Source organism: Lycium ferocissimum, chromosome 1 (genome assembly GCF_029784015.1).
Source record: "Lycium ferocissimum isolate CSIRO_LF1 chromosome 1, AGI_CSIRO_Lferr_CH_V1, whole genome shotgun sequence".
Taxonomy (NCBI): Eukaryota; Viridiplantae; Streptophyta; class Magnoliopsida; order Solanales; family Solanaceae; genus Lycium; species Lycium ferocissimum.
The window spans coordinates 57,261,141-57,279,216 of NC_081342.1; the positions used below are offsets into that span (position 1 = coordinate 57,261,141).

General features: G+C 38.4%; 1 non-coding gene across 1 annotated transcript; it reads right to left on the bottom strand.

The window, feature by feature from the left end:
• Positions 1-17,731: 17,731 nt before the first annotated feature.
• On the bottom strand, positions 17,732-17,837 carry LOC132031717 (small nucleolar RNA R71). Its single transcript, XR_009408336.1, has one exon. It is a non-coding gene; the product is annotated as a small nucleolar RNA R71 (small nucleolar RNA).
• Positions 17,838-18,076: the final 239 nt, after the last annotated feature.

An 18,076-nucleotide genomic window follows, 5' to 3' on the forward strand; every position in this document is an offset into this window, starting at 1 on the left:
TTCCTTTTCTCCCTCACCACATGACCACTTGGGTCGGGTCAGCCTGCCTATTAGGCTTCAGGACCAATAAGGAAAATTCTTTTCCCGAAGACAAATTAAATAGCTTGGCGCGCAGAAGGCCCAGCCATGGGTGAAAACGGCCGGCTAGGGGCTTGGTATGCCCCTAGTCTTTCCATTTCCTTTATTTGTTCTTGTTTTTTTTTTCTTTTTTTTTTGAGCTTTTATGTATCTGTAAACTTGTAAAAAAAACTCATTTCATAGTGGAATCCTTATCGTATGAACTAGTATTCTTAGGATAACGGTACTTATGCCGTTTAGATTGACTCTAACCCTCTGTTTGGATGGTTGTTTCCGGTGGTTTATTAATGTACAGTATGATATGGTATAGCGTGGTGTTGTATTGTATTATACTGTATTAATGAACACAATGTTTGGATAGACTGTATCGTTGGTTGTGGTTTAATAACATTTGTATTGTTTGGTTTGGTTCGTATGGTTCGTATAATAACTTGTAAGTTTACTAAAATACCCTTAACTCTTAATTAGAAATTAATTTATATATATATATATATATATATATATATATATTAATAAAACTCGGGTAAAGAATAAAATAGGAACTTTAAAAAATAAGTAGGTAGTGGGTAGGGGTGGTGGAGGGGTGGGTGGTTGTGGGATGAGAGTGGAGGTAGTGGGTGGTAGGGTGGGGGTGAGTGGTTATGGGGGTGGGGCTGGATGGTAATGAGGGGTAGTAGGTAGGGGTGGTGGAGGGGTGGGTGGTGTGGGATGAGGGTGGGGGTGAGTTGTTGTGAGGTGGGGTTGGGGGTGGTGAGGGGTAGTGGGTGGTGGTTGGGGTGGGTGGCGAGAGGAGTGGGGTAGTTGGGGGTGGGGGTGGGTGGTAGGGCAGGGTGGGTAGTGTGGGATGAGGGTGGGGGTGAGTTGTTGTGAGGTGGGTTTGGGCGGTGGTGAGAGGTAGTGAGTGGCAGAGGAGTGGGGTAGTTGGGGGTGGAGGTAGGTGGTAGGGCGGGGTGGGGGTGAGGGCGGGGCATGAGGGTGGGGGTGAGTGGCGGGGGCATGAGGGTGGGGGTGAGTGGTAGGGTGAGGCGGGGCGTGGGGGTGGGGTGGGTGGGGTGGGGGTGAGTGGTAGGGTGGGGGTGGGGTGGGTTGAATGGTGGAGGGTAGGGTATAATGAAGAAATAAAATACGTAACCATGGAAAAACCACCAAATCCGTGGTTTCAAAAATTGGGACTTTTCATGGTTATATAACCATGAAATGAACCACGGGTTTACAACACCATATCACATAATTTTAAGAACAATGGAAACAAACATGGTTTCATAGAAAACCATACATTAATGAACCGCGGGAAACCACCATCCAAACAGGGGGTAAGTCCCCAAAATCATTTTTTCAAGACCCGGATTTAGCGTAACTATTTTGACAACTTAAATAGAGGATTATTTGACACGGTTTAATTTTAAAACAAGAACAAGAATATTATTTCAAAACCATAAATATTGCAATGTATTAAAGAAGAATGGACTGGTTTTCAAAACTGGAGCTTTTTTTTAGTAAAAAACAAACCATGTTCTGTTTTTAAACTAAGGCTAACAAAAAGAATTTTTGGATCAAACATAATGACAAAACCTGGTATGTATTGAGCCAAAACCCCACTGATTTCAGCAAAAAATAATAAGGCCAAGAACTGGCCAGATTTGGCACAAAGCAAAAGGGGATTTTTTGGGCCAAAGCCCATTCACAAATAAAAGGGGATGATATGGACATCCCAAAGCTTTTAAACACAAAGCTCATTTGGGCCAAAACTGGACAGACCTCTTCGAAAAATATAGTGTTAGCTACAAAACCCAAACATGGGACCAATTTCATAACTTGTCTAAAACAACGTATCCCCTAAAACAAAAACCTTCGTATGTATGGATTCTTGGATAGAAGCGTTCCAAACGTACTATACGGATCGAGCCAAATAAAGTATGAGTTAAGCATGGACAAATTTGACATTCAAAACATAATAACTGCATATTTTCAAATAACATGATAACTTTGTATTCATTTTCCAAACGAAATACGTTCTCCCTATATACAAAAGAGGAATTGTTTTACCCGGATATTATAAGATCCAAATTTATGTATCCTATATATAAAGGGATGTATTCAAATTCTTTTTTTTCAAAATGATATGCCAATGACAAGATTTTTGCGAGAATAAAAACTAAATAGATAGTTCATGCAAATACTCATACATTGGAATTCAAAGGTCAACCGTATAGTATAGATCCTTAATACTGGGGTGCCTAACACCTTCCCCAGGGCATCATCAGAACCCTTACCTAGAATTCTAGATTATAAAGAATTTTTCACTGTATTTGAATAAACCCTTCACCACCGATTTTCCTAATTTTCTAAAAATTAAGTGGCGACTCTTTTAGAAACACAAAGTCCGAAAGAGCACCAACGAGTTAGTAGTAGCTTTTATGCCTTAACCCGCATAAAAAGTGAACCGTTACAGCAGGTTTTACCCCCGTGAAGCAGAAAATCCGGCAGTTCAAGCCAGACCTCAGCATCCGCATTAAGGGTGAAGTAGAAAAATAAATCGAATTTGGGGTAGTAGAAGACACCTCGTACCCTACATGGTTGGCCAACATAGTGCCTGTGCCTAAAAAGGATGGAAAGATACGGATATGTGTAGATTACTGCGGGACCTCAACCGAGTCAGTCTGAAAGATAACTTTCCACTCCCAAACATCCACATACTCATAGACAATTGCACCAAGCATGAGTTACAATCATTTGTGGATTGTTTAACCGGATATCACCAAATCATAATGAACAAAGAGGATGCGGAAAAGACAACTCTCATCACTCCATGGGGAGTGTATCATTATAGGGTAATGTCATTCTGTCTCAAAAAATGCCGGCGTGACTTACACAAGAGCTATGACTACCATCTTTCACGACACGATCCGTAGGAAAATTGAAGTATATGTGGACGATGTCATCATTAAGTCAAGAGATAGTTCGGAGCATACCACACATTTGAAGAAATTTTTTAACAAACTTCGAAAGTTCAATTTAAAACTGAACCCGGCCAAATGCACATTCGGAGTGCCCATCGGAAAATTACTTGGATTCATAGTCAGTCGAAGGGGCATAGAACTAGATCCAGCCAAGATCAAAGCAATCCAAGAGTTGTCTCCTCCCAAGACCAAGAAAGAGGTCATGAGCTTCCTGGGAAGATTGAATTACATTGGACGGTTCATAGCCCAGTCCACCATCATTGTGGAGCCATACTTAAGCTCTTAAAGAAAGACATACCCACAAAATGGACAGAGGAGTGCCAAGAAGCTTTCGACACCATTAAGAGGTATCTGTCCAATCCACCAGTTCTGGTACCTCCCAGGCCTAGGAGCCACCTTTTGATTTACTTGTGAATGTCAAAAAATGCCTTCGGATGCGTGTTGGGACAACACGATGAGACAGACATAAAAGAGAGTGCCATCTACTACCTAAGTAAGAAAGTCACCGCCTGTGAGGCGAGATATACACTGGTGGAAAAGACTTGCTGCACATTAACATGGGTGGCCCAGAAGTTGAGGCATTACCTATCGTCATATACAACCCACCTCATATCTAAGATGGACCCATTGAGGTATATCTTCTGCCAGTCCATGCCCATCAGGGAGTTGGCCAAATGGAAGATGCTGTTAAGTGAATTTGACGTTGTGTACATAGCGCAAAAGGCCGTCAAAGGACAAGCCTTGGCCGACCTACTAGCTGAAAGTCCCGTAAATGAGGATCTCGAACCCCTTCGAACTCATTTTTTGGATGAAGGAGTACTGGTTATAGAAGAAAAAATAGTGGAGCCCTACATGGGATGAAGGTTATTCTCTGATGGGGCCGTTAACTACAAAGGTTCCGAAATTGGAGCGGTTCTGATATAGGAAATTGAGCAACATTACCCGATGGCCACAAAGCTCAAATTTCGCTGTACAACAATATGGCAGAAGGTGAAGCTTGCATTTTAGGCCTCAGGATGGAATTAAATATGGATATAAACGAACTATTGGTCAAAGTAGACTCTGATCTCCTAATCCATCAAGTACAGGGTGAGTGGGCCACCAAGAATGATAAGGTCTTACCATACGTAAACCTGGCACAGAGGTTGTGTAAAAAGTTCAAAAAAGATCAAATTCAAGTATACCCCAAGGGCTCAGAATATGTTTACTGATACTTTGGCCACCATAGCATTGATGATTCAGTATCCCAAAAGCAGTCACATTGACCTGCTGGAAATAAGCTTGAAAGAGGAGCAAGCCTATTGTTTCTACGTGGAAGTAGAGCCGGATGGCAAACCATGGTACAAAGACATCAAGCTGTATTTGGAGAAGTGGGAGTATCTCGAAGGTATCACAAGTAGCCAAAAGAAAAGCATACGAAGAATGGCCAATAGTTTCTTCCTGAACAAGGAAGTACTCCACAAGCGGACACCAAATATAGGTTTGCTCCGATGTGTGGATGCCGTTGAAGCCACAAAACTCCTGGAAGAAGTACATGCTGGGACCTGTGGGCCCCATATAAATGGTTTCGTGCTGGCCAAGAAAATCCTCCGAGCAGGATATTACTGGATGACAACGGAAAATGATTGCTGCAAGTTTGTACAGAAGTGCCATCACTGCTAGATCCACGGAGATCTAATCAAAGTCTCGCCAAGAAAGCTCAACGCCATGAGTTCATCCTGGCCATTCGGTTCTTTGGGGTATGGATGTAAAATGGACATCGGTTCATTTTGGTTGCCATTGACTACTTCACCAAATGGTTGGAAGCAACATAGCAAAAATCTGTGACAAAGAAGGTAGTAGATGACTTTGTGCGAAACAACATCATATGCCGCTTCGGCATACCCGAATCCATTATAACGGATAACGGGGCGACTCTGAACAGTCACCTGATGAAGGATATATGTGAGCAGTTCAAGATTACTCACCGAAACCCAACGGCTTACCGACCGCAAATGAATGGAGTTGTAGAAGCAGACAACAAGAACATCAAAAGAATATTGAGGAAGATGACAGCCAATTATAAGGGTTGGCACGAACAATTACCATACACCTTATTGGGATACCATACAACAGCCCGAGCATCAACATAGGACACTCTGTACCTGCTTGTTTATGGTACCGAAGCAGTCATACCTGCCGAAGTTGAGATACCCTCATTAAGAACCGTTCAAGAAGCTGAATTGGACAATACAGAATGGGTCCGAGCTCGATATGAGCAACTGGCTTTAATAGATGAGAAAAGGATGGTTGCCATATGTCACGGTCAACTATGTTGACAAAGGATGGCATGAGCCTTCAACAAATGAGGCAGGGCTCGACTTTTTCAAATAGGAAAAATGGTACTCAAGAGAATATTTCCGCACCAAGACGAGTACAAAGGGAAGTTTGCTCTTAACTTGCAAGGCCTCTATGTGGTTCGCAAAGTACTATCCGGAAAAGCGGTAGTGCTAGCAAAAATGGATAGGCAAGAGTGGCCCAAGACAATCAACTCGGACGCTATCAAACGGTACTACACGTGAAGACATGCCTTGTCAGTTGTAATAGTTATGTATTTGCTTGTAATAGGTATTCCTTTGCTTGTAATCGTATGTAATAGATAGAAAACCAAATGATTTCCTTGTAATATGAACTACGCAATGACCTCACTTTCCCACAGCGGGATATGTAGGCAGTCCACTTGGGATCCGATCGCATTATTAGTAAACACCAAAACTCATTACTTTTATTCCGAACTATGTTCGACCTGATTCCTGCTGCGACAGGATACGTAGGTGCTTTTTGAGCTCAGCCGTATCAAAAGAAAAAACCAAGAAACTCCTAGGAAGCCTCAGAGATAGGACTTCAATCCCTAGGAAGCCTCAGAGATAGGACTTCAAGGAGAATTCAAACTTGGCATGAATAGATTGCCAAACATCTCAAACTGGGGCTGAAATTTTGAGAGGATCTCAAAAAATTCGCAAAAGAACAGGATCCTCAGCTATCAAAGTAGCAGAGAAGGGAATATTTCTCATTCAAAGAGCAGGTCATGACAGTTAACCTAAAACATATTTAGAAAAAGATGCATTCATTTTCATAAGTAATTAATTCTTACAAAAAATGATTTTCTTGCATGATTAAAATAAATTCATCTTTCAAGTATTGAATCCAAGGGGATCTAAATTCAATGGAGCTAGCGGAGCCGAAGACGTAGCCAGACACAGCAAAATGGGTCAACTTTAAAAACTAACCCTTTGCTGATGCAGGTCTCCGTGTCATCAAGAGGACGATCTATTTTTCTAACTTTGTTTCATATGCAGGTAAAGAGGGTTCGACGGACAAGGTCAGAGCTGCTGCCAGAGATAGGTTCCCAACAATCAAAGCCACAAGGGCTATAAAAGGATTTGAACGCCATAAGGGCAAATATCTAGTCACAAGGGAAAATATCTAGCCACAAGGGCTACAAAGTGACAAAACTGCCATAAGGGCAAACATTCAACCAAAAGGATCATAATCGAACAAAACGGCACATCTGACCTCGAGGTTCACAGCTAATACAAAGGATGAAAGAAAGACAATTTAGCCGAAAGGGTCATATCTATCAAACATTGCCATGAGGGTCATTCATACATACATTGCCAAGAGGGCCATTCATTCATTCATTGCCAAGAGGGCCATTCATACAAACATTGCCAAGAGGTCCATTCATACAAACACTGTCAAGAGGGCCATTCATACAAACACTGTCAAGAGGGCCATTCATGCAAATATTGCCATAAGGGCCATTCATTCATACATACATTGCCAAGAGGGCCATTCATTCATTCATTGCCAAGAGGGCCATTCATACAAACATTGCCAAGAGGTCCATTCATACAAACACTGTCAAGAGGGCCATTCATACAAACATTGCCAATTGGGCCATTAATACAAACATTGCCAAGAGGGCCATTCATGCAAATATTGCCATAAGGGCCATTCATTCATACATTTTCGAGAGGGTCATTCATGCATTCATTGCCGAGAGGGCTATTCATTCATTCATTGCCGTGAGGGCCATTCATACAAATATTTCCAAAATGGCCATTCATTCATTCATTGCCAAGAGGGCCATTCATACAAACATTGCCAAGAGGGCCATTCATACAAACATTTCCATAAGGGTCATTCATACAAACATTGCCAAGAGGGCCATTTATACAAACATTGACAAGAGGGCCATTCATATAAACATTGCCAAGAAGGCCATTCATACAAACATTGCCATGAGGGCCATTCATTCATACATTGCCGAGAGGACCATTCATGCATTCATTGCCGAGAGGGCCATTCATTCATTAATTGTCATGAGGGCCATTCATGCAAACGTTGCCAAGAGGGCCAGTAATCTCATTTCTAAGAGGGCCATTCATCTAAAGATTGCTAAGAGGGCCTTTCATACAAACATTGCCGAGAGGGCCATTCATACAAACATTGCCCAGAGGGCCATTCATATAAGCATTGCCAAGAGGGCCATTCATACAAACATACCAAGAGGGCCATTCATACAAACATGCCATAAGGGCCATTCATACAGACATTTTCGAGAGAGCCATTCATTCAAACATTAACGAGAGGGCCATTCATTCCAAACATTTGCCATAAAGGCCATTCATTCATACAAATTGCCAAACATAATCAAGAGGGTCAAAGCGACGTAAATCTAGTTAGATGACTGCAGTTTTAGCTCCGAAGGTCAAAATGATATAAATCCAACTAGACGGCGGAAATATTCATTCTCAAAATCAATCACAGTGTTGCCCCGCAGACGGAAGCAGATTGGCAGCCACCAATAGAGAAGCATGCCGATCTAATCAAATGCAGACGTATGCGGAGCAAATGTGAAACTTTTTCTGACACAGCTGGTCGAGATAAAGTGTCCATAAGAGTCAAGCTCTCCGGCTAGGATTTGGAAGATCGCTCCGCCCAATGCTCAGCCACGTAAAATTTATTACTTGTTTATTTGCTGAATTTTCTTTTCTTTAAATTTTTCCCGCAACTGATCGAGCACACACACCAGCACACACAAAGGCATTCCCACATAAGGGACACCCTTTTTTTCTTATCGAGTTGAACTACAAGTGACTTGATTACCAAGACCTAAGATATGTAGGTAGACTCAATACTAGAGAGTCAGTCACACTCCAACCAATCACTCCGGACCTCCCAACTTTTGACAATCATGCGATCCGAGATTTTCTTGAAATTGCATTTATAAGTCTAATTAAGTCGAACTACAAGTGGCCTAAAGTCTCATGCAACCTGAGATATGTAGGAAACTCAGAAGCTAGGGTCCAACCACATATTTTAAAATCGCATAAAATGGAGAGATAGTTTAGAGTGGGTCAGTCAAAAATCAGGGTAGTAAAATTTCGTTGCTCAGGGGTGGTCCTGCCATCCCCAAAAAACGAAGGGACAGTTTTTGACACCTAATTTTTGACCTCCTCTAATTTATTTTAAATACTCAGAGTCCTTGGATATCAAACAGAGCGAAATGTGTATTTTTACAAGTCAAGATGAATTTTATAAAATTATTTCGGTAGTATTTTGCCATTTCATTTGACAAAATAACTTCAATAATAATATAAATCATTTAGAAATTAATTTACACATTTTATAATTATATGGAGTATTTTCTAAATTTAGTCGAGGGAATAATTTAAAATAATTATTTATTTAATTGTTAAAGTTATCAGAAAATCAATTAGTAAGAATTCTAATCCGTTTAATTCAAGAAATATGATTAATTAAATAAATTAATCATTTCTACCCCTCAATTCTTAATTTTGCATAGTCAATTTGCATTTGTTCAATTTTTTGAGTTAATCGTAATTAATCAAGTGTTTAATTATGGTTAATTTCATAAATTGCTTAGTATACGGTTAATTAGGGCTATAATTGAAATAATCAATTTGTTGGGTAATTCTGGATTTGATTGAAATAGCCAATTTCCATGGTTTAAGTTCAATTGGGGTCATTATTACAAAATTAGTCTTTAATTGCTTGAATAGTTTGATTCTGGCTTTAATTGGAACAACCAACTTCATGGCTTAAGTCAATTGAAGTCATTATTGCAAATTAATCCTTAATTGATTGATTAGATTAAGTATGGCCGTAATTGAAAAGTCCAAATTCATGGTTAAGTTGAATTAAGGTCATAATTGCAAATTGCATACCTAGCCACGTCTATTAGTTTGATTAATTGTATTTGACCATAATTGAAGGGTTTAAATTAATTTACTTCCTTAATTATGGCCATTTATTAAACAAATGACTAAGCCTTGTATATATATATATATATATATATATATATATATATATAGATACATGTATATCATGTATGCGCGTGTGTATATGATAATAGGGCTGCCTTTTCTTTTTTCATTTACGCCGAGCCCAACCCATTTTTTATCGCATCCGGCCCAACAACATCAGCTTAAACAACAGCCAAACAAACTTAAGGTCTCATTTGGCCATTTGCTAAGGGTTTCTCTCTAGAAACCCTAGCCGCCGCGGGACCTCCCTTTCTCTCTCATCGTCATCGACTCTTTTTGGCAAAGTAGCATACAACTACCATGCTGTAGTAGTGCTCAACCAATTTGGCCAAAACAATTAATGCTTTGTCATTTCTCCACCATACTTAACAATTAATGCTTTGCCTTTTCTCCGCCATACTTTGGCCAAACGAGATATAATCTTCCTTTTTATGTTGCTTTTCTGTATAAACAATGGTCAAAGGACTGAATTTTCTTGATGGTTGTTGTTACTCGAATTTGAATTCTCAATTATCATTGGTTCATGAGGAACCAAAAGGATTGATTAATTTTTTATTCAAATCCGACCACTTATCGGCTTGTTCACTGAATCTCAATCGTTAAATGGGTTTTGAAAGAAAGCAATTCTGAAAAATTGCAAGGTCCCACATCGAATTTGGTTAGGGTTTGAGATTTCTGGTGTTCTATAACTAGAACCCCTAATTCACACTTCACGAACACACGGAATATTCATACATATTCACAAAAATCGAAATACCTAGGGTTTCTAGCAATTTTTGCTTAAGACCTTCAATTTTTCGATTAGTCTAATTTTTAAAGCTTTTCTTTTCTTGGTGTGGCTTGAGCATTGGGGTTTAAGGAGCAAGGAATCTCCAAGTCCAATCTCGACATTTGGCTGTGATGTGCCGCGGATTTGTGGCACATTCGACATTTTTTTTTTACTATGAATTTTGGTTGTTTTCAAGTAAGTCTGGGTCATTTTAATGTGTTTTTGTTGTGTTTTAGGAAGACGATGGCCAAAAAAAAAAAAAAAGGAAGGAAAACTTGCCTAGAAATGAAGATTCGACGGGCCGTCTTTGAAGCGTCGATAAGTTAAATTTTCCAGTGATGGCCTAAGTTGAAGAGGACAAAGGACGGGTCCATCGACGAAGCGTCGACCTGATAGACGTTTCGTCGTTTGTATCGTCAAACAGATCTGTCCACTAAAAAAGAGAAAGACGAAAGAATCAACGGAGTGTCGAACTGGTCGACGGTACAGTCGAATGGACCATAAAATTGAAGAATCAAAAGACGAAGGCATCGACGGACCGTCGAATTGATCGACGGTCCGTCGATCATGCTACCAGAGGCAGTTTTGCTAATTGCTGATGTGCGTTTTTGGAGACTATTTAAAGAACATTTTAGGTTATTGTACACATCAGATTTTTCTCCAACATTTAACACTTTTTCCATTGATGGGTGAGCATTGAATACACCCCTTTTGGAGCTTAGTGAAGACAAAAAGATTCCATTCCTACCATCTTTATTACACTTTGTAAGCTTTATGTCTCTATTATTGCTTACTGCTTTTGTGCCAATATGTGTGAGTAGTTTCTTTAATCAAAGTTGTGGAGCCAAATGATGGGTGTTATGTAATGGGTGTCTAACATTGTACATATATATGTATATATACACATATATATGTATATATATATATATGTGTGTGTGTGTGTGTGTGTGTGTGTATACTTGGTGTATACATTGAGTATATCTAATACCTAGAAAACAAATAATTAGAAAGAATATTAAAATTGAAGAAAATTTTAATTACGGGACAAACTAGGCTGTAATTATTTTATTAAATTAATTTTAAAAAGTCGGTCCAATTTGTTAATGGGCCTAAAATGGCCTTAATTAATTAGCCTAGCATAATTATTTCAATTATGGCCTTTTTAACAATTTTGGAAATTAAATTAACCTATTATTTCAAATAAAATGTTAACAAGCCAATTTTGCAATATAACTCTAATTTCTTTAAATTATGAACTGACTAAATTAATTACGGCCAAGGAAAAAAATATATTTATATAAAAGGCTCAATTTTGAAGTAATTATCACTTAATTAATTAATTAGCCTAATTAAAATACTTAAGGGCAATTATGCTTGTTTTGACAAATCATAAAAATCAGAAGTTTAAAAGGTTAAATAGCTAAATACTTAAATTATTTAAATTATTTAAACTTTCAAAGATAAAAATAAAAGGAAAGAAGTATTTCCAAAATAATTTTAAATAATTAAATAAGAAACCTTCCTCTATCTCTCTTTTCTTTTCTTTTTCTTTTTTTAAATTAAATTTAACAAAATCTCATAAAATGTCCATTAATCTCTAAATAAATTTTATGATGCATGAAAATCCCATTTTTCTTAACTAAGGGGAAGAAATATTGATCTGGACAATTTATAAAAATCATATAAGGCTTTTAAAATGCTCAGCTCATTTATTTGTTATCCGAGGACTCTAAGTGATTGAAATAAATTACGGGAAAATTAGGTGTCAACAGTGGCAACCTCTCTCAAAACCTCAGCCATGTTATAGCGAACCTTGCCCTCACTGTGGCAGGTCTGCTGCGGTGAATCTGGTGCCACTACGGCGGACACCAGATACTAGAAAACTCTAGTTTTTCACAGACCCAATCCGGAAATTCGATAATCACCCGAGGCCCCACAGACACAAACCAGATATGCATTCACACATAAAAATACGCTATGGACTCACTTGCGGTCTTGGAATTCCCAATGGAGATCTCTTTGACCGGGTCAACACCCAATTGCCAAATACTAACTTTCCAATCAATGACCCAAAACGCTCCCAAGCACCTCGAGAACTAACTCGCACTTCCGACAAAGTCACAATCGACCATCCGGACCTCCCGAAATCGACAAATTTTTGAAAAAGGTTTGTTCACTCAAAGATCAACTATTGGTCAAACGTACCTCACTTTAAGGCTCAAATTTCCAAAAGTCACACTAAAACTCACCCGATGACCTCGGGAAAGGGTCAATGGGGGTAAAAAGGTCAAAAGCACTATAACGACCAAATGGGTAGTTATAGATTATATTAAATCACAAAAAGGAACAATGGAATTTGCATTAATAGGGTATGTTTTAGGGGAAGCACCTTATGCGAAGCAACTGGAGGGGTATGTCACTCGAGTCTTGAATTTTGCTTCTAAACCGATGGTTCTAATAAATGATGAAGGATGCAATATCTTCAAGTTCAATTCGGTTCAGGACAACGAACAAGTGCTTAAATCTGGGCCATACTACTTTAATAACAAACGTCTCATACTCAAACTATGGGAACTTGATTTCAATTTCGATTAGGATGTTTTGAGTGTGATCCCTATTTGGGTGAAATTTCTTGGATTACCTATGGGATATTGGTCACCAGAAGCATTGAGTAAAGTTGCTAGTACAGTTGGAAAGGCACTGTACACTGATGAATTCACTGCAAATGCTTAGAAAATATTATATGCTAGAGTTCTTGTTGAAGCTGATGTGTCTCAACCCCTGCCAAACTTTGGAAATGTTGAAACCCCATTAGGACCATGGAAGCATGCTATTTCTTATCATTGGAAACCTAAGTATTGCAATGAATGCATTAGGTTTGGCCATGATGACTTTGCATGTTAGAATTATAGAGATTATGAGGAGGAAATGGAATTTCATGAGTATGCTGGACAGTTTCCTATTAAGAAGAAGAGGAAAGCTAGGAAGACTTATATACAAGCATGGTACTCTAAAATTGCTGACCAATATACTTCTCGAGTACCTGCTGCAGAGGGAGCAGGGTCAGGGCAAACTGCTCAACCTGTTGGTGAAACTGAGAAATTAGGCAGGAATATAGTACCATGGTCTAGGACTTATGTGATAAAAGGTGGAACAGAGGGAACTACCAATGTGAAAATGCAAGGTGTTAATCAAGGAAGAGAGAAAAATAAGAAGCAGCTAGTTTAGAGGAATGGTAAGCAAATCCAGACTGAATCTTCTACTGTTCATACTACTAGCAAAAGTGATACTTTGGGACAACAGAGTGATTCAAATGGGGCTAGCACTTCTATACCAACATTCCATCCGCCATGATTATCTCCACATAGCATATAAGGGGCTTAAATCAGGCCCACAAGCAGAAAGAGTTGAAGCTCTTTCTGGGTAAGCATAAAGTAAAAGTGTTTGGGTGTGTTAAAACAAAAGTTAGGGAGCAAAGATTATAGAAAATACTGAAAAAATGGCTTAGGGTTAGAACTCCTGTTGTAATTATAACGGTGCACCTAATGGGAGAATATGGTTAATTTGGAGGAGTAGCATAAATGTTACTATTCTTGAGGTCAAGGAGCAGTTCATACATTGCACGTGGAGGATCCTGGAACTCAAGTTATAGTCTATTTTACAGTGGTGTTTGCCTAGAATGAATGCCAACAAAGAGAGGTGTTATGGAATGAGCTAAATTAGATAACATTGCAAATCCAGGTTCCCTGGATCCTATGTGATGATTTAAATAATGTACTTAGCTCTGAAGATAGAATTGGATCACCTATAGCTCAAGTAGAAATTTAAGGATTCCAAGGACTATTAGATACTCAACAACGCACCCCTATTAGATCTAAAGGGTGGCATTTCACTTGGTGTAACAAATAAAGTGGTGATAATAAGGTGTATAGTAAAATTGACTGGGTGCTTGGTGATTTTTAGTGGATACAACAATTTGGACATGTGGAGGCTAATTTCTTAAATTCTTCAGTGTTTGATCATTCTCCAGTACTAATGATTTGTTATTATTTTTTTTTTTTTTGGTAAACTGTAAATGTTACCATAACAACCAAAATAACAAGTAGACCTAAAGAACAATCAAATCCACAAGCCACCTTCTAGGAAGGGTTCTTGAGAATATTGTGCCTCCAACAAACCAAACTAATTACATATGAGTGACTGTATGAATCTACTCCAACTACGAGCTTTCCTATTTATAGCATATTTGGCCAAGCTTATTTTTCCCCAAAAGTACTTATTTTTTTCAATAAGTGCTTATTTAAAAATAAAAAAAAAACAAAAAAAAACAGTGAGGTGTTTGGCCAAGATTTTGAGAGAAAATAAGTGCTTCTAGAGAGTAGCAGAAGCAGTTTTTCAAAAGCTAAAAAATTGTTTTTGCCCAAAAGCACTTTTGAGAAAAATACACTTTGAAGCCCTTTTTAAAAGCTTGGCGCCAAACACTAATTGCTTCTCAAAAGTGCTTTTAAAATTAATTGGCCAAACACAAACTACTTTTCGCCAAAGTACTTTTTTGAAAAGTACTTTAAAAAAAAAAGCATTTTTCAAACTAAGCTGATTTTAGAAGCTTGACCAAACAGGCTATTAGCCTAAGAAAGTCAAGTCTTTCTATAGTTTACTTTTTGATCTGTTCTGTGACTCTATCTGTATGTACAACTCTATTGTTAAACAATTTTACATTCCTAGCTCCGTAGCCCCCCCATATAGCTAAAACTATTTCCTTTTTGAATTACTTCCAATGCTTCTGCTTGATTCTTTCTAGCACCAGCTTAGCTTCTCTCGGTCTGACTTGAACCTCAACCCACTTTATCAATTCAGAACTGATTTCCTTGAACCATCTACACTCAACAAACAAATGTAAGGTGGTCTCTACTATCCGTTCATCACAAAGACAGTAGGTATCATTATCAATTGGAATGTTCAAATGCAATAGCCTCTCCTTTGTAAGCAACCTTCTCTGCACAGCCAACCACAAAATAAACCTATGCTTTGGCTATGTAACAACACTCCAGATCAATTCATTTGTCCTCCACCTCCTCTGATACCCCACGAACTGGTTATAACTGCTAGTGATGGAATATTGTCCACCTGGATTGAGATGATAAATGTCGTGAGAGTACCATATTTTCATATCCTCCTTTAAAGAGTTCAGCTTTCTCTAGTACCAACAAATGTCTTGTGCAGCCTTGTGTATCCATCTATCACCATCATTTTTTATGTATATTCCATGTACCCATTTCACCCAAAGAGAGTCCTGTTTCATTATTAGTTGTCATAGTAGTTTACCTACTGATGCTTATTCCAATTCGTGCATCCTTTAATGTTAAGGCCACTAAATTTCCTTGGAAAACATATTTGATCCCATGATACCAATGATACTTTCCTCTGCTCAGTGGTTTTGCCCCACAAATATTCTCTGCACATCTGATCCATCTCTTTGAGTACACTTTGAGGTAGAATAAAAATTTCCCCCAGAAACTATGAATGGAGAACAAGACAACATTAATTAATTGAAGTCTTCTAGCATAAGACGACTGAGTGGCATAGGCTGCTTTGATCTTATTTGTAATCTTGAGAACTAATTGGTGACAATCCAATTTATTCCACTTTTTAGATGTTAGTGGCAGTCCCAGATATCTAATTGGAAAGGATCTAATATCAAATCCAGTTTTTTGCTAGACACTCCTCCTTAACTGAGTCATCCATTCCTGCCATAAAAAAAAAAAATTGGACTTCTTCATGTTTGCATTAAGACTAGCGACCTCACTAAAGTGAGTCAGTGCCTCCATGACTTTGTTAACTGAAGTGAGATTACCTTTACATAACACCATTAAGTCATCTGTAAATATGAGGTGGGTGAGTTTGAGTTGCTTTCACATAAGAAGATACTGGAAGTCAGAAAAGTCACCTATACACTTCAAGATTCTGGACAGATACTCCATTACAACGACAAATAAGAGGGGGGACATGGGATCTCCTTGTCTCAGTCCTCTCCTTCCAGCAAAATAACCATGACTTTTACCATTTACTTTGATTGAGTACATAGGAGAGGATACGCATATCATCACCAACTTTGTAAAACTGGCGGGAAATCCATAACCAAGTAAGGCTTTCTCAACAAACTGCCAGCTCACCATATCATAAGCCTTCCTTAAGTCAATCTTCATTAAGCACCTAGGAGAAGTAGTCTTTCTATTGTAGTGTCTAAGTAAATCATGACAAATCAAGATGTTATGTATCATAGATCTACCTTGAACAAAGGCAGCTTGGTTATCAACTACTATGTGCTTTAAACTCCCTTTAGTCCAATGCAAATTAGCTTGGAAATGCATTTGTATAAGACACTGCAGCAAAAAATAGGCCTATACAGACTAGAAAATTCAAGTACATATACTTTAGGAATCAGAGCAATGCATGTACTATTAATTTTGTCGACAATTTTCCATTCTGGAGGTATTCCAAAACTGCATCTGTGACATCTCTGCTCACTATATCCCAAGCTGCCTTAAAATAACCACTTCCTAATCCATCAGGACCTGGGCTCTTATTACTATCAAACACTACTTTGGCTCACTTAGGAATGAGGATTTTATTGGCATATATTAATCGTTATTAACTTCAACTCTTTTATATTTGGAAAAATCATAAAGAGGAAATAGTTTCTAACTATTAGGAAATATTAGAGAGCCACTTATAGATTAAGTGAATTCCATACAATGATCCATTAGGAATATATCACATTAACACCTATAGCAATACACTTTATCAAAAGGGGTCACAACCTTGGTTTCTTTCTCCAATTAAAGTTATCTTTAAGTCAAAATAGCAATTAGAAACATAAACTCTTTTACAACTTATCGAAATAGGATTACGACTAGGGTCAAGTAACACACTACCAAAGTAACCTTTTCACACCATATTTCTTATGGGATTCGACCCCAACCTAGTTGGATTATTACATTTGACAACGACCTCTTTATGTTATAAATTTAGGTGTAATTTGGGCGTATCATATTTTGGCGCCGTTGCCGGGGAATACGGTTTGAAATTACTAAATAGTGTGTACTTTACTTTGCGTATTTCTTTATTCATCACACCTTATTTGCTTTTCTTTGTGAATCAGTTGATTATGGAATAACGAGGAGGAGGTCGCGGAGCACCAGCGGCTCGGGCAGTAAATGTAGTCCCTACGCCACCAATTGAACCTGAAGTGGAGAACGTATTTGGGGATATTATCCAAGAGGTTGTATATGCAAATTCCATTATTCCTCCAAGGGTTGATGCGGCCAATTTCAAGATTGATAGTGGCATCTATCAAATGCTTGAGAGTTATTTCTAGAATTGCATCGACATTTGCGAAATTTAATAAGTGTGTGTCAGACACACAAGCAGAAAAACATATCGCCTAATGCAATATGATTGAGGGTTTTCAAAGACTCTTTAACCGGAGAAGCAAGGACTTGGCTTGAGAAGTTTCCCATAGTTCCATTCATAGATGGACCAAATTAGTGAACGTTTTTCTCACGAAATGGTTTCCTCCGAGTTAGAAGGTCGAGCTTAGAGACAAGATATTTGAATTCAAGCAATTCTGGGAGAACAACTTTATGAAGCTTGAAAGAGGTTTAAGCAATATTTGATGAGTTTTCCAAATCATGGGTTTTCAGAAAATATATTGATGTAGAAGTTCTACACGGGTTTAGATCCTTTGACTCAATCTGTGGCAAACAATGTGGTCGGTCGGTGTTTCATGGAAAATATGTTTGCTAGAATCACTCAATTGCTTGAAAAGCTTACTACACATAGTCAAGCATGACACTAGAGTGGCAAGGATAGTGTGGCTTATAGGGCTCCGTTGTTCAACAATATAGTGAAAGAGAATCAAGAGAGGGACCAAACAA